At 35.3% G+C, this 18318-nt stretch overlaps 1 protein-coding gene across 7 annotated transcripts in view; it reads left to right on the forward strand.

The window, feature by feature from the left end:
* Window positions 1-10428: 10428 nt before the first annotated feature.
* PLSCR1 (phospholipid scramblase 1) overlaps window positions 10429-18318 on the forward strand; it is an 81465-nt gene continuing 73575 nt past the window's right edge. For 2 of the 7 annotated variants that reach the window (XM_031957799.1, XM_031957800.1), the window contains exon 1: window positions 11352-11710. The gene's annotated coding sequence lies outside the window, so the exon portion shown is untranslated. Of the gene's footprint in view, window positions 10541-11351; window positions 11711-11782; window positions 11929-18318 lie in introns of those variants that run through there. The other 5 variants (XM_012546505.3, XM_012546504.3, XM_012546502.3 and 2 more) reach the window with 5 other exon arrangements.

Consider the following 18318-nt stretch of genomic DNA (forward strand, 5'->3'; position numbering starts at 1 on the left):
CTATATTTCAGCTGCAGCTTCCTCATCTGTACAATTGCAATTTTCATGAAGACCAAATGAGATCATGTGGATAAGCATTTTTTTTTTACCAACTTTTGAAGCATACTATAAATGGCCAGCTAGTTTTTATTTTATTTATTTATTCATTAATTCATTTATTTGTTTGTTTGGTGTTGATAAGGGAAGCTAAGTAATGTAGTGAATAAACTGCTGCATCTGAAATCAGTTCATATCCAGCCTCACTTACTGCTTGTTTCTGGGCAAGTCATTTGACTTGGCTTGCCTCACTTGCCTCTTTGTAATGAATTAGAGAAAGACATGGCAAACCACTTTAGTATCTTTGCCAAAAAGAGACTAATAGCACCATAAAAAATTAGACTGAATGAAAAACAAATAAATAACCACAATCATGGTGAGCAGATATTTGTTTCTCACACTACCTCCCCAAGAATGGAATCCTAAATATAAAATAATCACTACAGATAAAAGGATTACAAGACAATTCAGTAATTTATCACTGTAGGTACAGTTAAGTTAGTAGATGTTGATGATGACGGTGATGATAATTGATGGTGATATGATGATGATGAGAGAAAGAGAAATTTATTAGATAATCTGTGCCAGACTTTATGATAAAAACCAAGGATATAAATAGTCCCTGAACTGAAGTAGATTATAGTCTAAGGGAGACAGGGTAAAAACACATAAAAAAGTTAGCAAGGCAAGATTGTGTTATATATTGTATTATATATTAGGCTTTGGAACTAGTTCAGAGGAAAAAAGGCAGAAGACAGCCCAGTTGCATCCTGGGGTAGAATCTAAGTTTCCATTAGTGATAATAGCTAGGGAGGAGTTGTCATGACTTGGAGCAGCTGGCTGAAAAAAATATCCTTGGGTTGTTGGGTCATGAAATAGTTTTTCTAAGGCTATTGCTATGCCATTTCATAATTAATTTCTACTATTTTTCTATTTTTACTTGGAACACAAGATTTTGCAAAGGTGAGCATTTAAAACTGTCTTTGCATATACAAAAGTACACTCTGCACTCTGGTGAGCTCTCTCCAGCTCCATGCTCTCCATGCTGATACTTCCTATTCCTGCCACTTTTTGTTTTGTGACATTCTTGGGCACATGGAGTCCCTTCCAGAAGGTTACAGGGTTCCCTAGGTGATCTTTGCTTTCTATGACTGGGCTCATGGTACCATATTTCCCTACCACAGATGCAACTACCAATATGTTAAGTCTTTGTATGGATACTTGATTTATATTTTAAAGAATGCCTGTAGACCAGTGAGAGATGTCAGGGAAAACAACTCCTTGATGAGTTCAGTTAGATGATCAGAACTTGTTGGTTGGTTTTTGTCCTTCATTCTCAAAGTAGAGCAAAATGACATCACTTTGTTAGAGTCAAGTTACAGTATGTCAGATGTGGTTGGTCAGACCAATATGAACTCAGAATATTCAACCACAGTTTGGGTATAACTAGTCCATGTGAACATTTGAAGTAGATTCTCAAAATGTGTGCATCTCAGATTTCTGTTGACTTACTTCAATTCTTTGTTCATAGGATAGAAAGAGTCCCTGAGCAATGAGTTATACATATATATACATTTTTGGAATTGACCCCTTAACCCCAAAGCGTTTATATTCTCACCAGGAATAGTGAGAGAACATACTCAAAATGGCAAGTAAAGAGATAGGAGAAAAAAAAATCTTCTACATAAGATTTTTTTTAAAATAATGAATGTATCACAGCATCAGGAATTAAGAAAGCAGATGTATCAGGCCATCTTTTATCCTTTTGTCTTATGCATTTGAAGTAGTACCTTATTGTAATTCAATTCTGACCTTAGAATCTGAAGACTAAGATTCAGTTTCTGGTTCAAATACTTGTATATATTTCTAGGCAAGTCACAATGTCATTATTTCCATTTATTCATTTGTAAAATAGAAATACTACTTTGGAAGCCTCCACACAATTATTTCTCAACCTTTGTTTAGTAATTGATACTATTTACCATGCCTTCCTCCTTAGTATTCTCATATCCCTAGGATATTATGATATTGATCCATCCTGTTTCTTCTTTTAATGTCCAGTCACTCCATTTCAGTTTCCTTTTCTAGAGTCCCTTAACTATGGATATCTTTCAAGGCTTTTCTTAGTCTATATCTTTATGTTTTCTTTATCCTCTTTCTTACTAAGCCCAGTTACCATGTTAATTATCATTTTTATACAGATTTTTCCCCATCCTCCATTTTATATATCCAGTTCCAATAGTTTCTTAACTTCTGTCTCGCATAGCCAGCTGATGGCTAGATATCGTTATCCAGCTGGTTGTCTTATAGATTTCTGAAATTCAATATATTAAATACAGGACTTGTCATTTTCCCCTTCTAAATTCATTACTTCGTGATACAAGCTCAGTTTTTGGTGAAGGACCATCACCATTCTTCTAGTCCCCAATCTCACAGTCAACTTTGACCCCTTATTTTCACCCTCTCTGTTATCTAATAAGTAATCAAATCTTATATCTATATCCATGAGACTTCTAACATTCCCCTTCTCTTTACTCACAAAGTGACCATCATAGTTTAGATGCTTGTCACCTCTCACTTGGACTATTTCAATAACATCTGAATTATTTTCCTACCTCACTCCTCTCATCTCTCCAATCCATCTTTGACTAGTAATTTTTTTTTCTTTTTTTTTTTGGGGGGGGGTTGTTGTTTTCAGAAAATGATAATAGTTTTTTATATTTAAAAATATATGCAAAGATAGTTTTAAATGCTCACCTTTGCAAAATCTTGTGTTCCAAAGTAATTTTTCTCCCTGAAATATAGATCTATGTCATGCTTCATCAAGTAAATTTTAGTAGCTTCCTATTTTCTCTAAATTCCTCTGTTGAATATTTAAGGTCCTTCACAACTTGCCCTTAAACTACATTGCCAGTTGTTATATATTACTCCCTGTTCTGAACCTTAAAATCAGGCCAAACTTATCTTCTTCCCATTTTTTTATGGATGACGTTCCATTCCTCTCTTGTACTTTGGAATTGCTCTCCTCCAGTCCTAGACCACACCCCTCACTTCACTTCTGCCTCTTAAGTTCTTTTTATCATTAACTGGCCAGGAAACAGGTTGCAAGAGAGAGAAAGAGGGCCAAGATTAAGTAGCACCCATAATCCACCAATTGCAGTACCAAACGCCAAATCATACATGTTGAAGCATTAAAACTAAAAATCCATCTTGTCTAAAGTTGAATTAGGAAAAATAAATCAATGTTGAACTTTGATATAAAAGGCTTGTGACAATTTTTTTTGAAAGAACAAATAAACGTATTAAAAACTCTTACTATAATGCTTTATGCTAGGAATCAATTCAGAAAGTATATATTTTTAACAAAATTCTAAAACAATAGCAATCTTTCTCTATGTTTTCAAAATGCATATTTCTAAAATAAGTAGAAAATCCAACCATCAAGTACACAATGCAATCTATTGGAATAACAATTCATCTTGAAATTAGATATTTTACTCCTAACTTGCAATTCATTAAAGGCAACAATGAATAATAATTCAAAAATTGTGTAATGGACATATATTTAAAGCTAATATTATACAGCATTTAAAGGTCTGCCAATTGCTTTATAAATATTGTCTTATTTTGTCATCACAACAATACTATGAGGTAGCTGATATTATTATCCTCAGCTTTCAGATGAGGAAACCCTAAGTTAAATAACTTGCCCAAGGTCACCCAGGTAGTAAATGTCTAAGACTGGATTTTAACTCAAGTTCTTAATTCCAACTCCAGTATTCTTTATATTATATCCTAACTTCTTAAACTGAGGATCACAAGCTCCATCCCTAGAATGTATTTCCTGTTTGTATATATGGTTGTTCGCATGTGTCCCCTTTCTTTGTATCTTTGCTTTTCTTTCTATCTTTAGCATTTGGCACAAAGTCTAACATATAATAAAAAATGCTTGTTGCTCAATTTTAAGGTTCAATTCAGCTGACCACTCAGTTACCACTTATTATCTGAAGCTTTTTTGGATATCTGTCTACTTGCCAGCTAGCAATTTTCTCTTCCTCTAATTTACTTATCTCTTTATATATAGTATTTACCCAAGAAGATGCAAGCTTCTTGAAATTAAAAAAACACTCATGAATTGACAGAAGGGAGGGATTCTTGACATTTTTTCATTTGTTTGTTTCGGCACGGACCTCCTTTGGCAACCTTCTAAAATATTCTTAAATTCATAAAATAAAGTACATAGAATTACCTAAAAAAATCATTACCCTTATAGAAATACAGTTATCAAAGTGAAATGAACTTTTGGAAACCAGGCTAAGAATTTCCTTTTTTTTTAACTGAAACTTTTTTATTTACAAAACATATATGCATGAATATATTTATTTCAACATTGACTCTTGCAAAACCATCTGTTCCAAATTATCCCCTCCTTCCCCCTAGCCTCTCTGCTAGATGGCAGGTAGTCCAATACATGTTAAATATGCTAAAATATATGTTAAATCCAGTATATGTATACATAGTTACACAGTTATCTCGCTACACAAGAAGGAAAAAAAAAAACTGAGAAAGAAAACAAAATGCAAGCAAAGCAGAAAGAGTGAGAATGCTATGCTGTGTCCACACTCAGTTCTCATGGTCCTCTCTCTGGGTTCAAATGGCTCTCTTCATCACTGAATAATTGGAATTTGTTTGAATCACCATATTGTTGAAGAGAGCCACTCCCATCAGAACTGATCATCATATAGTCTTGTTGCCGTGTATAATGATCTCCTGTTTCTGCTCATTTCACTCAGCATCAGTTCATGTAAGTCTCTCCAGGGCTCTCTGAAATCATCCTCCTGCTGGTGGTTTCTTACAGAACAATAATATTCCATAACATTCATCCATTGTCCATCTGATGGGCGTCCACTCAGTTTCCAGGTTTTTGCTACTACGAAGACGGCTGCCACAAACATTTTTTGGTACATGTGGGTCCCTTTCCCTCCTTTAAGATCTCTTTGAGATATAAGCCCAGTAGTAACATTGCTGGATCAAAGGATAAGCGCAGTTTGATAACTTTGTCAGCATAGTTCCAAATTGCTCTCCAGAATGGTTGGATCCATGCACAGTTCTACCAACAATGTATCAATGTCCCAGTTTACCCACATCCTCTCCAACATTCATCCTTATCTTTTCCTGTCATCTTAGCCAATATGAAAGGTATATAGTGGTATCTCAGAGTTGTTTTAATTTTTTATTTCTCTGATCAGTAGTGATTTGGAACACCTTTTTGTATGACTATAAATAGATTCAATTTCTTCATCTGAAAATTGTCTGTTCATATCCTTTGACCATTTATCAATTGGAGAATGGCTTGAATTCTTATAAATTTGAGTCAATTCTTTATATATTTTAGAAATGAGCCTTTATCAGGATCTTTGAATGTAAAGATGTTTTCCCAGTTTATTGCTTCCCTTCTAATATTGTTTGCTTTAGTTTTATTTGTGCAAAAACTTTTTAACTTAATATAATCAAAATTATCTATTTTGTGATCAATCATGATATGATCTCTAGTACTTCTTTGGTCACAAATTCCTTCTCCGCAGGTCTGAGAGGTAAACTATACTATGTTCTTCTCATTTGTTTATAATCTCATTTTTTATGTCTAGACCATGAACCAATTTCAACCTTATCTTGGCATACAGTATTATGTGTGGATCAATGCTTAGTTTCTGCCATACTAGTTTCAATTTCCCAGCAGTTTTTGTCAAATAGTGCATTCTTATTTCCAAAGCTGGGGTCTTTGGGTTTGTCAAACTCTAGGTTGCTATCGTCATTGACCATTTTATTCTGTGAACTTAACCTATTCCACTGATCAACTACTCTAATTCTTAGGCTAAGAATTTCTTAGTTAAAGACAATCTCCCTTTTCTTCTAAAGAAGTAATTCCCTTTACTATACTAGTCAAGATACAATGAGATGGAGAATAAAGTCCTTAATTATAAAAAAGACCTCCAAGGAAACATCCAGATACCAGGCACTACCAAACTCTAAATGTTCACAAACATTCTTACTAGCATGGATTACAGACTTCCTTTCTTGTCTTTTTTTCTTTTTTCTTCTTTTTCAATTGCAAATGAATCCTGGGTAATGGGTCCCAGCTATTGTTTTGGGGCTTTTAAAATTCATCCTTCTCCATAAATAGGTACAACTCATATATATATATGTATGTATATTTTGCTCATTTCCTTTTTTGCTGGGCTAAACAGTTGCACAAAATGGAAAAATAAAAAATAACAACAAACAATTTAAAAAGCCTTTTTTCTTATTTCATGTCAGAATCTTCTTTGCTGCTTCTTACAAACAGCTGCCCTTTTAATTATGTTTATGTTTTTCAACAGGACACAGCTGTGGATACTAATTAGTGCATCTCCCTAGCAGAAGGAGGGTTTGTATTCCTGTCATAAACTGTAGCCAATGAATAGCAATAATTAAAATAATTTCCCCTAGATTTAGAGGTTAAATAAGCTGATATTTTGTGCTGGAAACCTTTGGGGCCCTAAGTTGAACTTGAATAAAAGCTTGAAGTACCATGCCTCTCTCTATTTAGTTCAAGAGGAAATTATTGTGCAGCCTTTTAGTCTCTGTCAATTCATTTATTTAACCAATTGATACTTTTTTGGATTTCCTACTAATCCTGGGGAGTTTTTACTTGTTGGAATAGGAGATTGGTCCTCACACAACAAATGGACATTTTAATATTGATGCTAGTTTTTTGTTTTTTTTTTTTTTTTGGGTGGGGAAATAACTACAAGGAAAAGTCACATTTCATGAGATAAGAGGATTCAGTGAAATATGAAAGGACTGTTATGTGTTAATATTAAATTTACAATTTTTTCTCCTCAATACTATGTACCTTTCTGAATTCTAATTTTCTGCATATTGTTATGGAATTATGTGATGACTTTCATTATTCATATTTTTGCTACAGTAGCAAGAGAATAGAGCTCTAGCTTTGGAATTTGGAAACATTAAGTTGAAGATCTACCTTGTACACATGCTGGCTATATCGGTCCTTTAACGCCCTAGTGTCTCAAGAAATTTCCAAGACAGTTTTCAGCAACTACAATCTATTAAAGAGCTCCCTCTTTAGGAATTTAAATAAAATCATAGTTCCCATCCAAGAGGGAAAAAAATAACATAGCTGTAATTAATTATTATGTATATTATGGTTCTGATTCTGTTTTGCCACAGTTCCCTTTTATTGTCCTGACTCAATTTTCCTAATTGTCCTGTCTCAGGTTCCCTTAATTGTTCTGCCTCAATCCTTCTGGTTTCAACACTACCCTTCCCTCCTGATCATCAGAACTAATGTAATTTAGAGCTGGCTATGCTAAGATTATAAATTGTAAATGTTTAATCCAGATAAGGAAAAAGACCTTTTATTTTAGACATCATGACCCCAGACTTTCCCTATTTATCAGAATGTCTGGTACCTCCTCCCATTCTGTCATTGTTCTTCTTGATCCCAATTTATCAGAATGTCCGGTGCCTTCCTCCACTCTGTCAGAACCAGAACCAGATTGATCATCTGTTTCTGCTCTCAGTTCTCTGATTCCACCCCTGCCTCAGTCTATCCAGTATCTTAGAGACATGTATATATATATATATATATATATATATATATATATATATATACTTCATAGGAAGCACACAAAAGCTGCTAGATTCTTGGAGAAGATAGTCTCATTCAGCCCTGGGACCAAACCATGGAACCATTTGGTCCCAGCAAAATCTCTCCTTTTCAAATAAAATTATAAAAACTTTGTAATCTCTATCTTGCCTCAGTTTCTCCAGCATTACATTATTACTAACTTTGATCTATATCATTGTGTCTTCCCTTTATTTTCTTCATATCTAATGTGAGATCCATGTGGGTTCCCTAGAAGGAAGTAGCTCACTATCTGTTCTTTCTTCTCTTCTCCCCCTTTAGCAACCTTCTCTCCTGTCTCCCTTTATCCTCTTGAGAAGGAGATGCATCTGAATATCCCACATAGTACCTAGACCCTGTTTCTCCTAAGGGATTCTTCTGATTTCTGTCATTTATTTGTGGAGGAGGGTTTTTTTTTTTTTTTAGGTCTTACATGTTTTTAAATTATTATTATTAGAATAAAACAAGCATATATATATATATTTGGCAATTAAGCACTTTGCAATTCCTGACACTGGTGGCATTTCCCTTCCCTCCTTCCCCCTCCCCCCTCCCCCCAAAAAATACCAAACAAGGCAGAGTATAGAGGGTTGAACTTGCAGTCAGGAAGATTTTATTTCAAGTTCTAATCCTGGGAGGCAGAGCTAAGATTGTAGAGTAAGGGCAGGAACTTGCCCAACCTCTTTTCCAAATCACTCCAAATTCTCACTAAAGCAATGCCCTACCCCTCCCCCCTCCCAAAAAAAGAAAGAAAAAAATGTGAATTATCTCATTCGGAAAAACAACGGACCTAGAAAATAGATGCAAGTGAGATAATTATTGGTCTCCCTGAAAATCATAATCAAAAAAAGGAGCCTGGACATCATCTTTCATAAACTGTCAAGGAAAACTGTCCTGATACTCTAGAATCAGACAGTAAAAAAGGAAATTGAAAGAATCCACCAATCACGGCCTAAAAAAAGATTCCCAAATGAAAACTCCCAGGAATATCATAGCCAAATTCTGGAACTCCCAAGTCAAGAAGAAAATATTGCAAGCATCAAAAAAGGAACATAGTGGAGCCATACCTGGGATAATACAAGATTTAGCAGCTTCCACATTAAAGGATCAGAGAGTTTAGAATATGATATTCTGGAGAGCAATGAAGCTAGGATTACAACCAAGAATCACTTACCCAGCAAAACTGAGTATAATCCTTCAAGGAAACTTGGTAATTCAATGAAATAGAGGATTTTCAAGTGTTCATGATGAAAAGACCAAAACCTAATAGAAAATTTGATTTTCAAATACAGGGCTCTAGAGAAGCATAAGGAGGTAATCAGGAAAGTGATATCATAAGGGACTTAATGAGATTTACCTGTTTACATTCCTACATCCTACAAGATGATATTTGTAACTCATTAGACCTTTCTCATTATTTTGACAGTTAGAAGGAGCATATTTAGACAGAGGGCACAGGTATGACAAATATGAATAAATAATATATTTTTTTAAAAAATTATGAAATTAAGGGGTGAGAAAATAATGTACTAGAAGAACAGGAAAGGGAGAAATTGAATAGTGCAAATTATCTGCCAATAAATAAAAGAAGAGACAAGAAAAAGTGTTTTACAATGGAGGGGAAGAGGGAGAGGAAAGGGGCAGTGAGTGAATCTTATTCTCATTATAATTAGCTCAGGGAAAATAATATTCTCACTCAATATGGGTATAAAACTCTATCTTACCTTGAAGGAAAATAGGAGAGAAATGGAAGTCTGTGATATCGAAGGAAACAAGCAAAAACAACTTTAATATTTTAAAAATGAAAGGAATGGGATATGGCAAGGGGAAGAGGGTGATTAAAAAATGGGACATATTGGAAGAGGGAGTAGTCAGTACCAAAACATTTTTGAGGAGGGACAAAGAGAAAGGAAAGAGAATAAATAAAGGGAGAGAGAGTTAGCAACAGTAATTGCAAAAAAAAAAAAAAAAAATTCAAAGCAAATCCCTCTGATAAGGCCTCATTTCTCAAACATTGAGGGAAATAAGTTCTAATCCCAAGAATTACCATCTGTGTGAACACAAGCAATTCATATTACTTTTGTGAATTGTCTTCCACATTTATTTAAAAAAATGCTTGTATGTAGCTTATACTTTGTGCAATTCAAAGGAGATGCTATATATATTTTAAACTTAAGTTTATTCATGGACTGTGCAAAACTAAAAACTTCAGGTATGGAAAAAATTAAAGAACTGTGGTTTTGAGAAGAATGGGAGGAATACACACACACACACACACACACACACACACACACATATATATAAAGTTTTTAAATATGTCAAAAAAAAGTGTTGTTCACCCATTGTATTTATCAAGAGTTTACTGTGTATTAGATAATGGGGTATAAAGACAAAAAAAAAAAAAGATTTCTGCCTTTAAGGCTCTCAGGTTAATAATAGAGGCTATATGAAAATAACTATGTATTCACAAAATATATAATAAATACATGGAAGGTCATCTCAGGCCCTAGCAGGTGGGGGGGGGGTGTATAAGGTCAAAAGTCCTTCTGATGAAGGTGGCATTTTTTAAAAAAATAATTATTACTTTTTATTGACAGAACCCATGCCTGGGTAATTTTTTACAACGTTATCTCTTGTACTTACTTCTTTTCTGACTTTTCCCCTCCCTCCCTCCACCTCCTCCCCCAGATGGCAAGCAGTCTAAAGGTGGCATTTTATCTGAATCTTCAACTAAGCCTGGGAGGGCAAGAGTTAGAAATGAAGGGGAATACATGGAGTCATGAAGGATAATCAAGAGGAGAGAAGAGAGATCAGGTAAGAGGAACCAGTAGACCAGAGAACTGATTGCCGAGTAGTGGAGGGAAATAAAGTGTTAGAAGAATGGACAGGTAGGACGGAGTCAGGTTGTGAATAGTTTTAAGGACCAGATTGAAAACATTTTTTTTTAAATTTCTAGAATTTATTTCTCCAATGAAAGTTTGTTGTTTTTTTTCTTTACAAAACACCAACTTGACCTGTCTTTTAGATAGATAAGGACAATAAAGCAGCTTCCAAACTAAAATGCATTAACCATATATAATCTATTTGGTTCAGTCATAGTATTTATACACTCCTTGAATTCAGGAAACTTGGATCTTGAGTGCTAAGTACAGCACGTGATACATAGCAGATGACCAATACATGATTGTTGATTGTCTGCTTTTATTGGAGTTTTTTAAAAAATTAATCCTGACTTCATTCTTTTTACTAATCCCATCATATGACCTGTTCAAACAGCCCTTTATTCTCACCTCCAAGTCTTTGCCTACACAGGCCTAAATACTGACCAAACTGAATTCCAGACTAAACCTTAACATGCGTTATACTTCCTGTAGTAATATTAGACCTTTGTTCAAATGCAACTTTAGACACTTAGGTGCTTGGCTAGAAAGAGTAGTCTTCTCAAACTCAGTTCCTTCAAATTGGGGACAGGAGAAGGTCATTTCCAGCTCCTTATCTTGTTTAGAATTGGAGCTCCAATCCAGTTTCCTCCATAATATTCAGGGACTGCAGCCCGCCTGCTCACATGTTCCCTTCTATTTATGTGAATCTCTGCAATTCACAAGTAAATATACAAGTTTCCCTCTTCTGCCCGCTAGGATGTGTTTCCTGCACAGCTAGGGAAGTCGTGTGAATATGTAAGCACTTTCCCAGACCATTTTCATTAGAGATCATCAAGTGATGTCTCAGCCTTGAATCTTATGAAGAAAGAAACTTGAAGGGCTGATTCCTCCTTCCTTCTAGCAGAGGACCAATAACTTCTGGAGTGTGATGTCCTGATTGCAAGTGAATTGGAATTAATTAAAGTAGGGCCTTGTAAAATCATCAGTCTCACTCTGAGAAGGGTTTTTTTTTTTTTTTTTGGTTGCTTTATTTTCCGATTCAGGGGAAGGCCTTTAACCGCTTGACCGCACAATTCAGGAGTGAAACCAGACTTGGAATCAGGTAGGTAAATTCCTGATACGAATTTGAGGGTGGAGACAGCATCCGGGTCCATATACTTCTAGCCAAAGACCACTCCCTTTTCCGATATTATTATTTGCGTGTGTGTGTATATGTGTGTGTGAGAGAGGGACAGAGAGAGACACACAGCGTAAGTGAGTTAGCGAGAATTCGCAGGTAGGATTAAAAGCAGAGCGATCCGGAAGCCTCTGAATTCAAGGGTGAGTGGAGTGTGTCGGCTGCCGGGCTTTCTCCGAGAGCGGTGTCGGACGCCAGGGTTCGATTAGGGGTGGGGACGTGAGGTTGTCCGTGTGGGATCCTGGAGCGTAAGGGAAGGGGATGGATTTGGGGAGTGCGGAACTACGGAAGGGAGAGAACAGGGGAGGAGGTGGAAGGTGGAAGGTGGAAGGTGGGCGGGAGGAAGTGGGAAATGATGCAAGGGATGGAAGGCATGGACTGCGGTGGTCTTTGGGGTCTTTGAGAAGTAGGAGAGCCGTTGTGCTGGGAAAGATAACAAGCGGAATCAAATAATAAGAAACCGAAAGTTCAAATAAATAAATAAATAAATAGCGAGTCTTCTGCAGTGGATTGGCAGCAAAGAGCTGGGTGGGCGGCTGTTTAACAACAGCTGACCTGATCTTCCCCAATCACACAACCCCAAATCGAATTTTTGAGCGAGAAAGAAACGTATAGAGTACGTAATCCATTGGATAAAGTAGGAAAAAAACTTCTTTGATATATCTGAGAAATGCTTGCTGAAGGCTGGAGCATGGGGAGGTTAATTAAAAAAGACTTTGGAGGAGAAAGACGTCTACTATCTTCAGTCCTCCAGAGGCAGACCCCTGCATTCGCTTATTTTGTTTTGTTGTTGTAATTCGGTCGTTATTCAGTTGTTTCCAACTCTTTGTGACCCCGCTGGGCAAAGATATTGGAATGGTTTTCCATTTCCTTCTCCAGCTCATTTTCTAGATGAGGAAATTGAGACAAAGTGAGTTCCCCAGCTAGTTAAGTGTCCAAAGCCAGATTTGAACTCGGGAAAGTGAGCAGTCCTGACTCAGTGTGGTGCTCAACACACAGCACCACCTTTTTTTCTTTACTAGAAGTAAAATCTGTCACTCCAACTTCTATTTGATTAACGAACAATTTATTAAAACACTCACTATGTAATTAGGGCACTGTGCTACCTGAGGATCAAAGGAGGGCAATAGCAGTTCCCAGAAACTCATAAACAACTAGGGGAGGCACCGTGTAACTAGACAATAGAGGATATAATGTAAGTGAAAGGTGAATTCTGAGAGAAAAGCACTAGAACCCTGGGGAGAAAAAGGAGGGGGGACTGGGAGGCCTTCTGCAGAGTGTGGCATTTCAGCTGAGCAAAACCAGTGGAACTAGAAAATGAAGATGAGGAGGAAATGAATTTTTGAATTGATGTTCACTGAGGAGACTGCACATGGACTGAACTTGTCTTTTCACAAGTTCTGAGGGGAGCAAGTCTGATGCCCCCCCTTTTTTAATTTACAAAACATATGCATAGATAATTTTTCAACATTCTGTTCCAACTTTTCCTCTCTTTCCCTCCACCCGCTCCCCTAAACGGCAGGTAGTCCAATACATGTTAAATATGTTAAATCCAATATACATATATATATATATATATATATATATATACAATTATCTTGCTGCACAAGAAAAATCCGATCTAGAAAGAAAGAAAGAAAGAAAGAAAGAAAGAAAGAAAGAAACCTGAGAAGGAAAATAAAAATGCAAGCAAACTAATAGAAAGTGGAAATACTATGTTGTGGTCCACACTCATTTCCCATAGTTCTCTCTTTGGGTGTAGCTGATTCTCTTCATTATTGAACAATTGGAACTGATTTGAATCCTCCCATTGTTGAAGAGAGTCATGTCCATCAGAACTGATCCTCATATAGTATTGTTGAAGTGTATAATGATCTCCTGGTTCTGTACATTTCACTCAGCATCAGTTCATGTAAGTCTCTCCAGGCCTTTCTGAAATCATCCTGCTGGTCATTTCTTACAGAACAATAATTCCATAACATTCATATGCCACAATTTATTCAGCCATTCTCCAAATGATGGACATTCATTCATTTTCCAGTTTCTAGCCACTACGAAAAGGGTTGCCACAAACATTTTGGCACATATAGGTCCCTTTCCCTTCTTTAGTATCTCTTTGGGGTATAAGCCTAGTAGTAGCACTGCTGGATCAAAGGGTATGCACAGTTTGATAACCAAATTGCTCTCCAGAATGGCTAGATCTGTTCACAACTCCACCAACAATGCATCAGTGTCCCAGTTTCTCCACATCCCCTTCAACATTTGTCACTATCTTTTCTTGTCATCTTAGCCAATCTGACAGATGTGTAGTGGTATCTCAGAGTTATCTTAATTTGCATTTCTCTGATCAATAGTGATTTGGAGCACCTTTTCATATGACTAGAAATAGTCAGAATCTTTGAATGTAAAAATGTTTTCCCAGTTTCTTGCTTCCCTTCTAATTTTGTCTGCATTAGTTTTGTTTGTACAAAAGCTTTTCAACTTGATATAATCAAAATGTTCTATTTTGTGATCAATATGATCTTGAGTTCTTCTTTGGTCACATTCATTCCTTCACCACAGGTCTGAGAGGTAAACTATCCTATGTTCTAATTTATTTATAATCTCATTCTTTATGTCTAGTTCATGAACCTATTCTGACTTTTTCTTGGTTTATGGTGTTAAGTGTGAGTCAATGCCTAATTTCTGCCATACTAGTTTCTAATTTTCCCAGCAGTTTTTGGCAAATAGTGAATTCTTATCCCAAAAGCTGGAGTCTTTGGGTTTGTCAAACAGATTATTAAAGTTATTGGCTATTTTGTCCTTTGAACCTAACTTATTCCACTGATCAACTAGTCTATTTCTTAGCCAATACCAAATGGTTTTGATGATCACTGCTTTCTAATATAGTTTTAGATCTGGTACATCTAGGCTACCTTCATTTGATTTTTTTTTTTCATTAGTTCCCTTGAAATTCTTGACCTTTTGTTCTTCCAGAGGAATTTTGTTGTTGTTGTTGTTGTTGTTGTTGTTGTTGTTGTTTTAGATCATTAAAATAGCTTCTTGGGAGTCTGATTGGTATAGTACTAAATAGATTAGTTTAGGTAGTATTGTCATTTTTATTATATTTGCTCAACCTATCCAAGCGCTCTTGATATTTTTCCAGTTGTTTAGATCTGACTTTATTTGTGTGGAAAATGTTTTGTAATTTTGCTCATATAGTTCCTGTCTTTCCCTTGGCAGATAGATTCCCAAATATTTTATACTATCTGCAGTTACTTTAAATGGAATTTCTCTTTGTATTTCTTGCTGTTGGATTTTGTTAGTGATGTATAAAAATACTGATGATTTATGTGGATTTATTTTGTATCTTGTAACTTTGCTAAAGTTATGGATTATTGCTAATAGCTCTTTAGTAGATTCTCTGGGGTTGTCTATGTATACCATCATATCATCTGCAAAGAATGATTATTTGGTTTCCTCATTAGCTACTCTAATTCCTTTAATCTCTTTTTCATTTCTTATTGCCAAAGGTAGCATTTCTAATACAATATTGAATAGTAATAGTGATAGTGGGCAACCTTGTTTCACTCCTGATCCTTTTGGAAATGGTTCCAGTTTATCCCCATTACATATGATGCTTACTGATGGTTTTAAATAGATGCTACTGACTATTTTAAGGAAAATTCCATTTATTCCTATACTCTCTAGTGTTTTTAGTAGATTTGGGGTTTTGTCAAATGCTTTTTTTGCATCTATCGAGATGATTATATGTTTTTTGTTAATTTGGTTATTGATATAGTCAATTATGCTAATAGTTTTCCTAATATTGAACCAGCCCTGCATTCTGGTATAAATCCTACTTGGTCATGGTGTATTATCCTAGAGGTGATTTTTTTCTTTGTAATCTCTTTGCTAATATTTTATTTAAGATTTTTGCATCAATATCCATTAGGGTTATTGGTCCTTTTTTTTTTTTTTCCTCTGTTTTCATCCTACTTGGTTTAGGTATCAGGACCATGTCTGTATCATAAAAAGAAATTGGTAGGACTCTTTCATTCCCTATTTTTTAAAATTGTTTATATAGGGTTGGGGTTAATTGTTCTTTAAATATTTGGTAGAATTCACATGTAAATTCATCTGGTCCTGAGAATTTTTTCTTAGGGAGTTGATTAATAGCTTGTTCTATTTCTTTTTCTGAAATGGGACTATTTAAGCAATTTACTTCCTCCTCTCTTTATCTGGGCAACCTATATTTTTGTAGGTATTCATCCATTTCATTTAGATTATCAAATTTATTGGCATAAAGTTGAGCAAAGTAACTCTTAATTATTGCTCTAATTTTCTCTTCATTAATGGAAAGTTCTCCCTTTTCATTTTTAAGACTAACAACTTGATTTTCCTGTTTCCTTTTTCTAATCAAATTTACCAAAGGTTTTAACTATTTTTTTTCCATAAAATGAACTCTTAGTTTTATTTATTAATTCAATAGTTTTTTACTTTCAGTTTTATTAATCTCACCTTTTATTTTTAGAATTTCAAGTTTAGTATTTGATTGGGGGGTTTTAATATGCTTTTTTTCTAGCTTTTTTAGTTGCAAGCCCAATTCATTGATTTCTCTTTCTCTGTTTTATGCAAGTAAGCCTCTAAAGCTATAAAATTTCCCCTTATTACTGCTTTGGCTGTATCCTACAAATTTTGGTATATTGTCCCATTGCCATATTCTTGGATGAAATTATTAATTATATCTATGATTTGCTATTTCACTCATTCATTCTTTAGGATGAGATTATTTAGTTTGATGCCTCTTCCACTTGAATTTGTGCTACATCTAAGTTGAGAGCGTTGGGGTAGAGAGCCAGGAAAAGTCATGTGGAGTTAAACAAACAATCTCACTTCCTTAGCCAAGGCAGTTAGAAGGAGAAGGAGGGAGGGAAGGAAGGAAGGAGAGAGGAAGAGAGGAAGGACAGAAAACTAAAATTATTTATTGAATTTTTTTGTGTGTGCTGTTAGTGAAACATGGAATAATAGGGAATCTCTCTCAAATGGTATAATATAAAAACCCTGCTAGAGTAGGGTTAATATAGCCCAATTTCCCAGATGTTTTCTTTCTTTTTTTTTTATGATTCCTGGAAATCTTGGTGTGCTCATTTTCCTACTCCAAGAATAGGCTGTCTGTAGTGTTGGGGATTTTATTTCGTGTCTTTCTCATGACAAACACATAGAGAAAATGCTTCATTCAGTGAGACATACTCAATCAAAACCAGTAGCAGATATATGTACAGGTAATTTGTTTTCTTAGTAGAAGTTTTCCCTAATAGTATTTAGGATTTCTCAGAATTATTGACAATGAAAAAAGAAAATATCCATTAAGGATTATTAGACAGGAAAATGAAAATGATTTATTTCCTTCATTGCTTAATACATTCACAAAATGACTGGGTTTTCATATTTAATTAGTTCTCAGATCTGAAAGAGAATTTCTTTGCTTACAACACTAACCAAACCAAAACAACAAGAACAACAAAAATTTAGGGCAAATTAGGCGCCTAATTGAACCCACAGAGCCCAGATGGTGTCTCTTTCCATCAACAAATAGGATCAGAATTATAAAATCATTTTAAATCTGGAAGAGGTCAGCTTCTTATCCAACCTTCTCATTTTACAAAGGAGGGAACTAAGGCCAAGGAAGACCAAGTAACTTGTCCAAGCTTACACAAGTCTTAAGTGTCAAACACTGGATTTTTTGACTGCAGAGACATTGCTCTTTTCATTGAATCACACTCCTATCAGGATAGCCTATTCTCAAAGAATTAGCATGGTATGCTGTAAAGAGCTCTGCCCTTGGGGGCTATAGAGAATTATCTTTTTCAATTACTTGCCAATGGCAACCATTTAATTACCATAGTGAAACTTTACAGATCTACAGATAGAGGTTACCTCAGAGACCATCTGAATCAATCTCCTCCTTTTTAGAGATGAGAATAATGAAGTATGGGAAGGTTGTTACAGGTACTAAATGTCAGAGGTGATAATGGGTTCTCTGATTCTAATGTCAGACTTGGACTTTCTATATCTCATTGTTTCTTTTGTGTCCTGACTCTGAGTGAGACATGTGTAGATAGTATTTTTCATCATGAGTCTTTTAGAATAGTCTTGGATCTCTGTGTTGCTGAGATTCTACAGAATCTGCTATTATCTCTGTGTTGATTATTCTAAAATGTTGCTGTTAATGTGTATAATGTTCTCCTGATTCTGTTCACTTTGCTCAGCATTGGTTCATGCAAATCTTTTAAGGTTTTTCTGAAATGCCACCTGTTCATGATTTCTTATAGTACAATAGTATTCCATTGCATTCATATACCACAACTTGTTCAGCTATTCCCCAGTTGATGGGCATATCTTCAATTTCTAATACTTGGCCACTATAAAAAGAGTGGCTACAAATATTTTTATACATGTGGGTTCTTTTCTCTTTTTTTATGATCGTTTTGGGATAGTGCAGTAATGGTATTGCTAGATCAAAGGGTACACACAAATTTAGCCCCTTGGGC

This window comes from Sarcophilus harrisii, chromosome 3 (assembly GCF_902635505.1).
Source record: "Sarcophilus harrisii chromosome 3, mSarHar1.11, whole genome shotgun sequence".
NCBI lineage: Eukaryota > Metazoa > Chordata > Mammalia > Dasyuromorphia > Dasyuridae > Sarcophilus > Sarcophilus harrisii.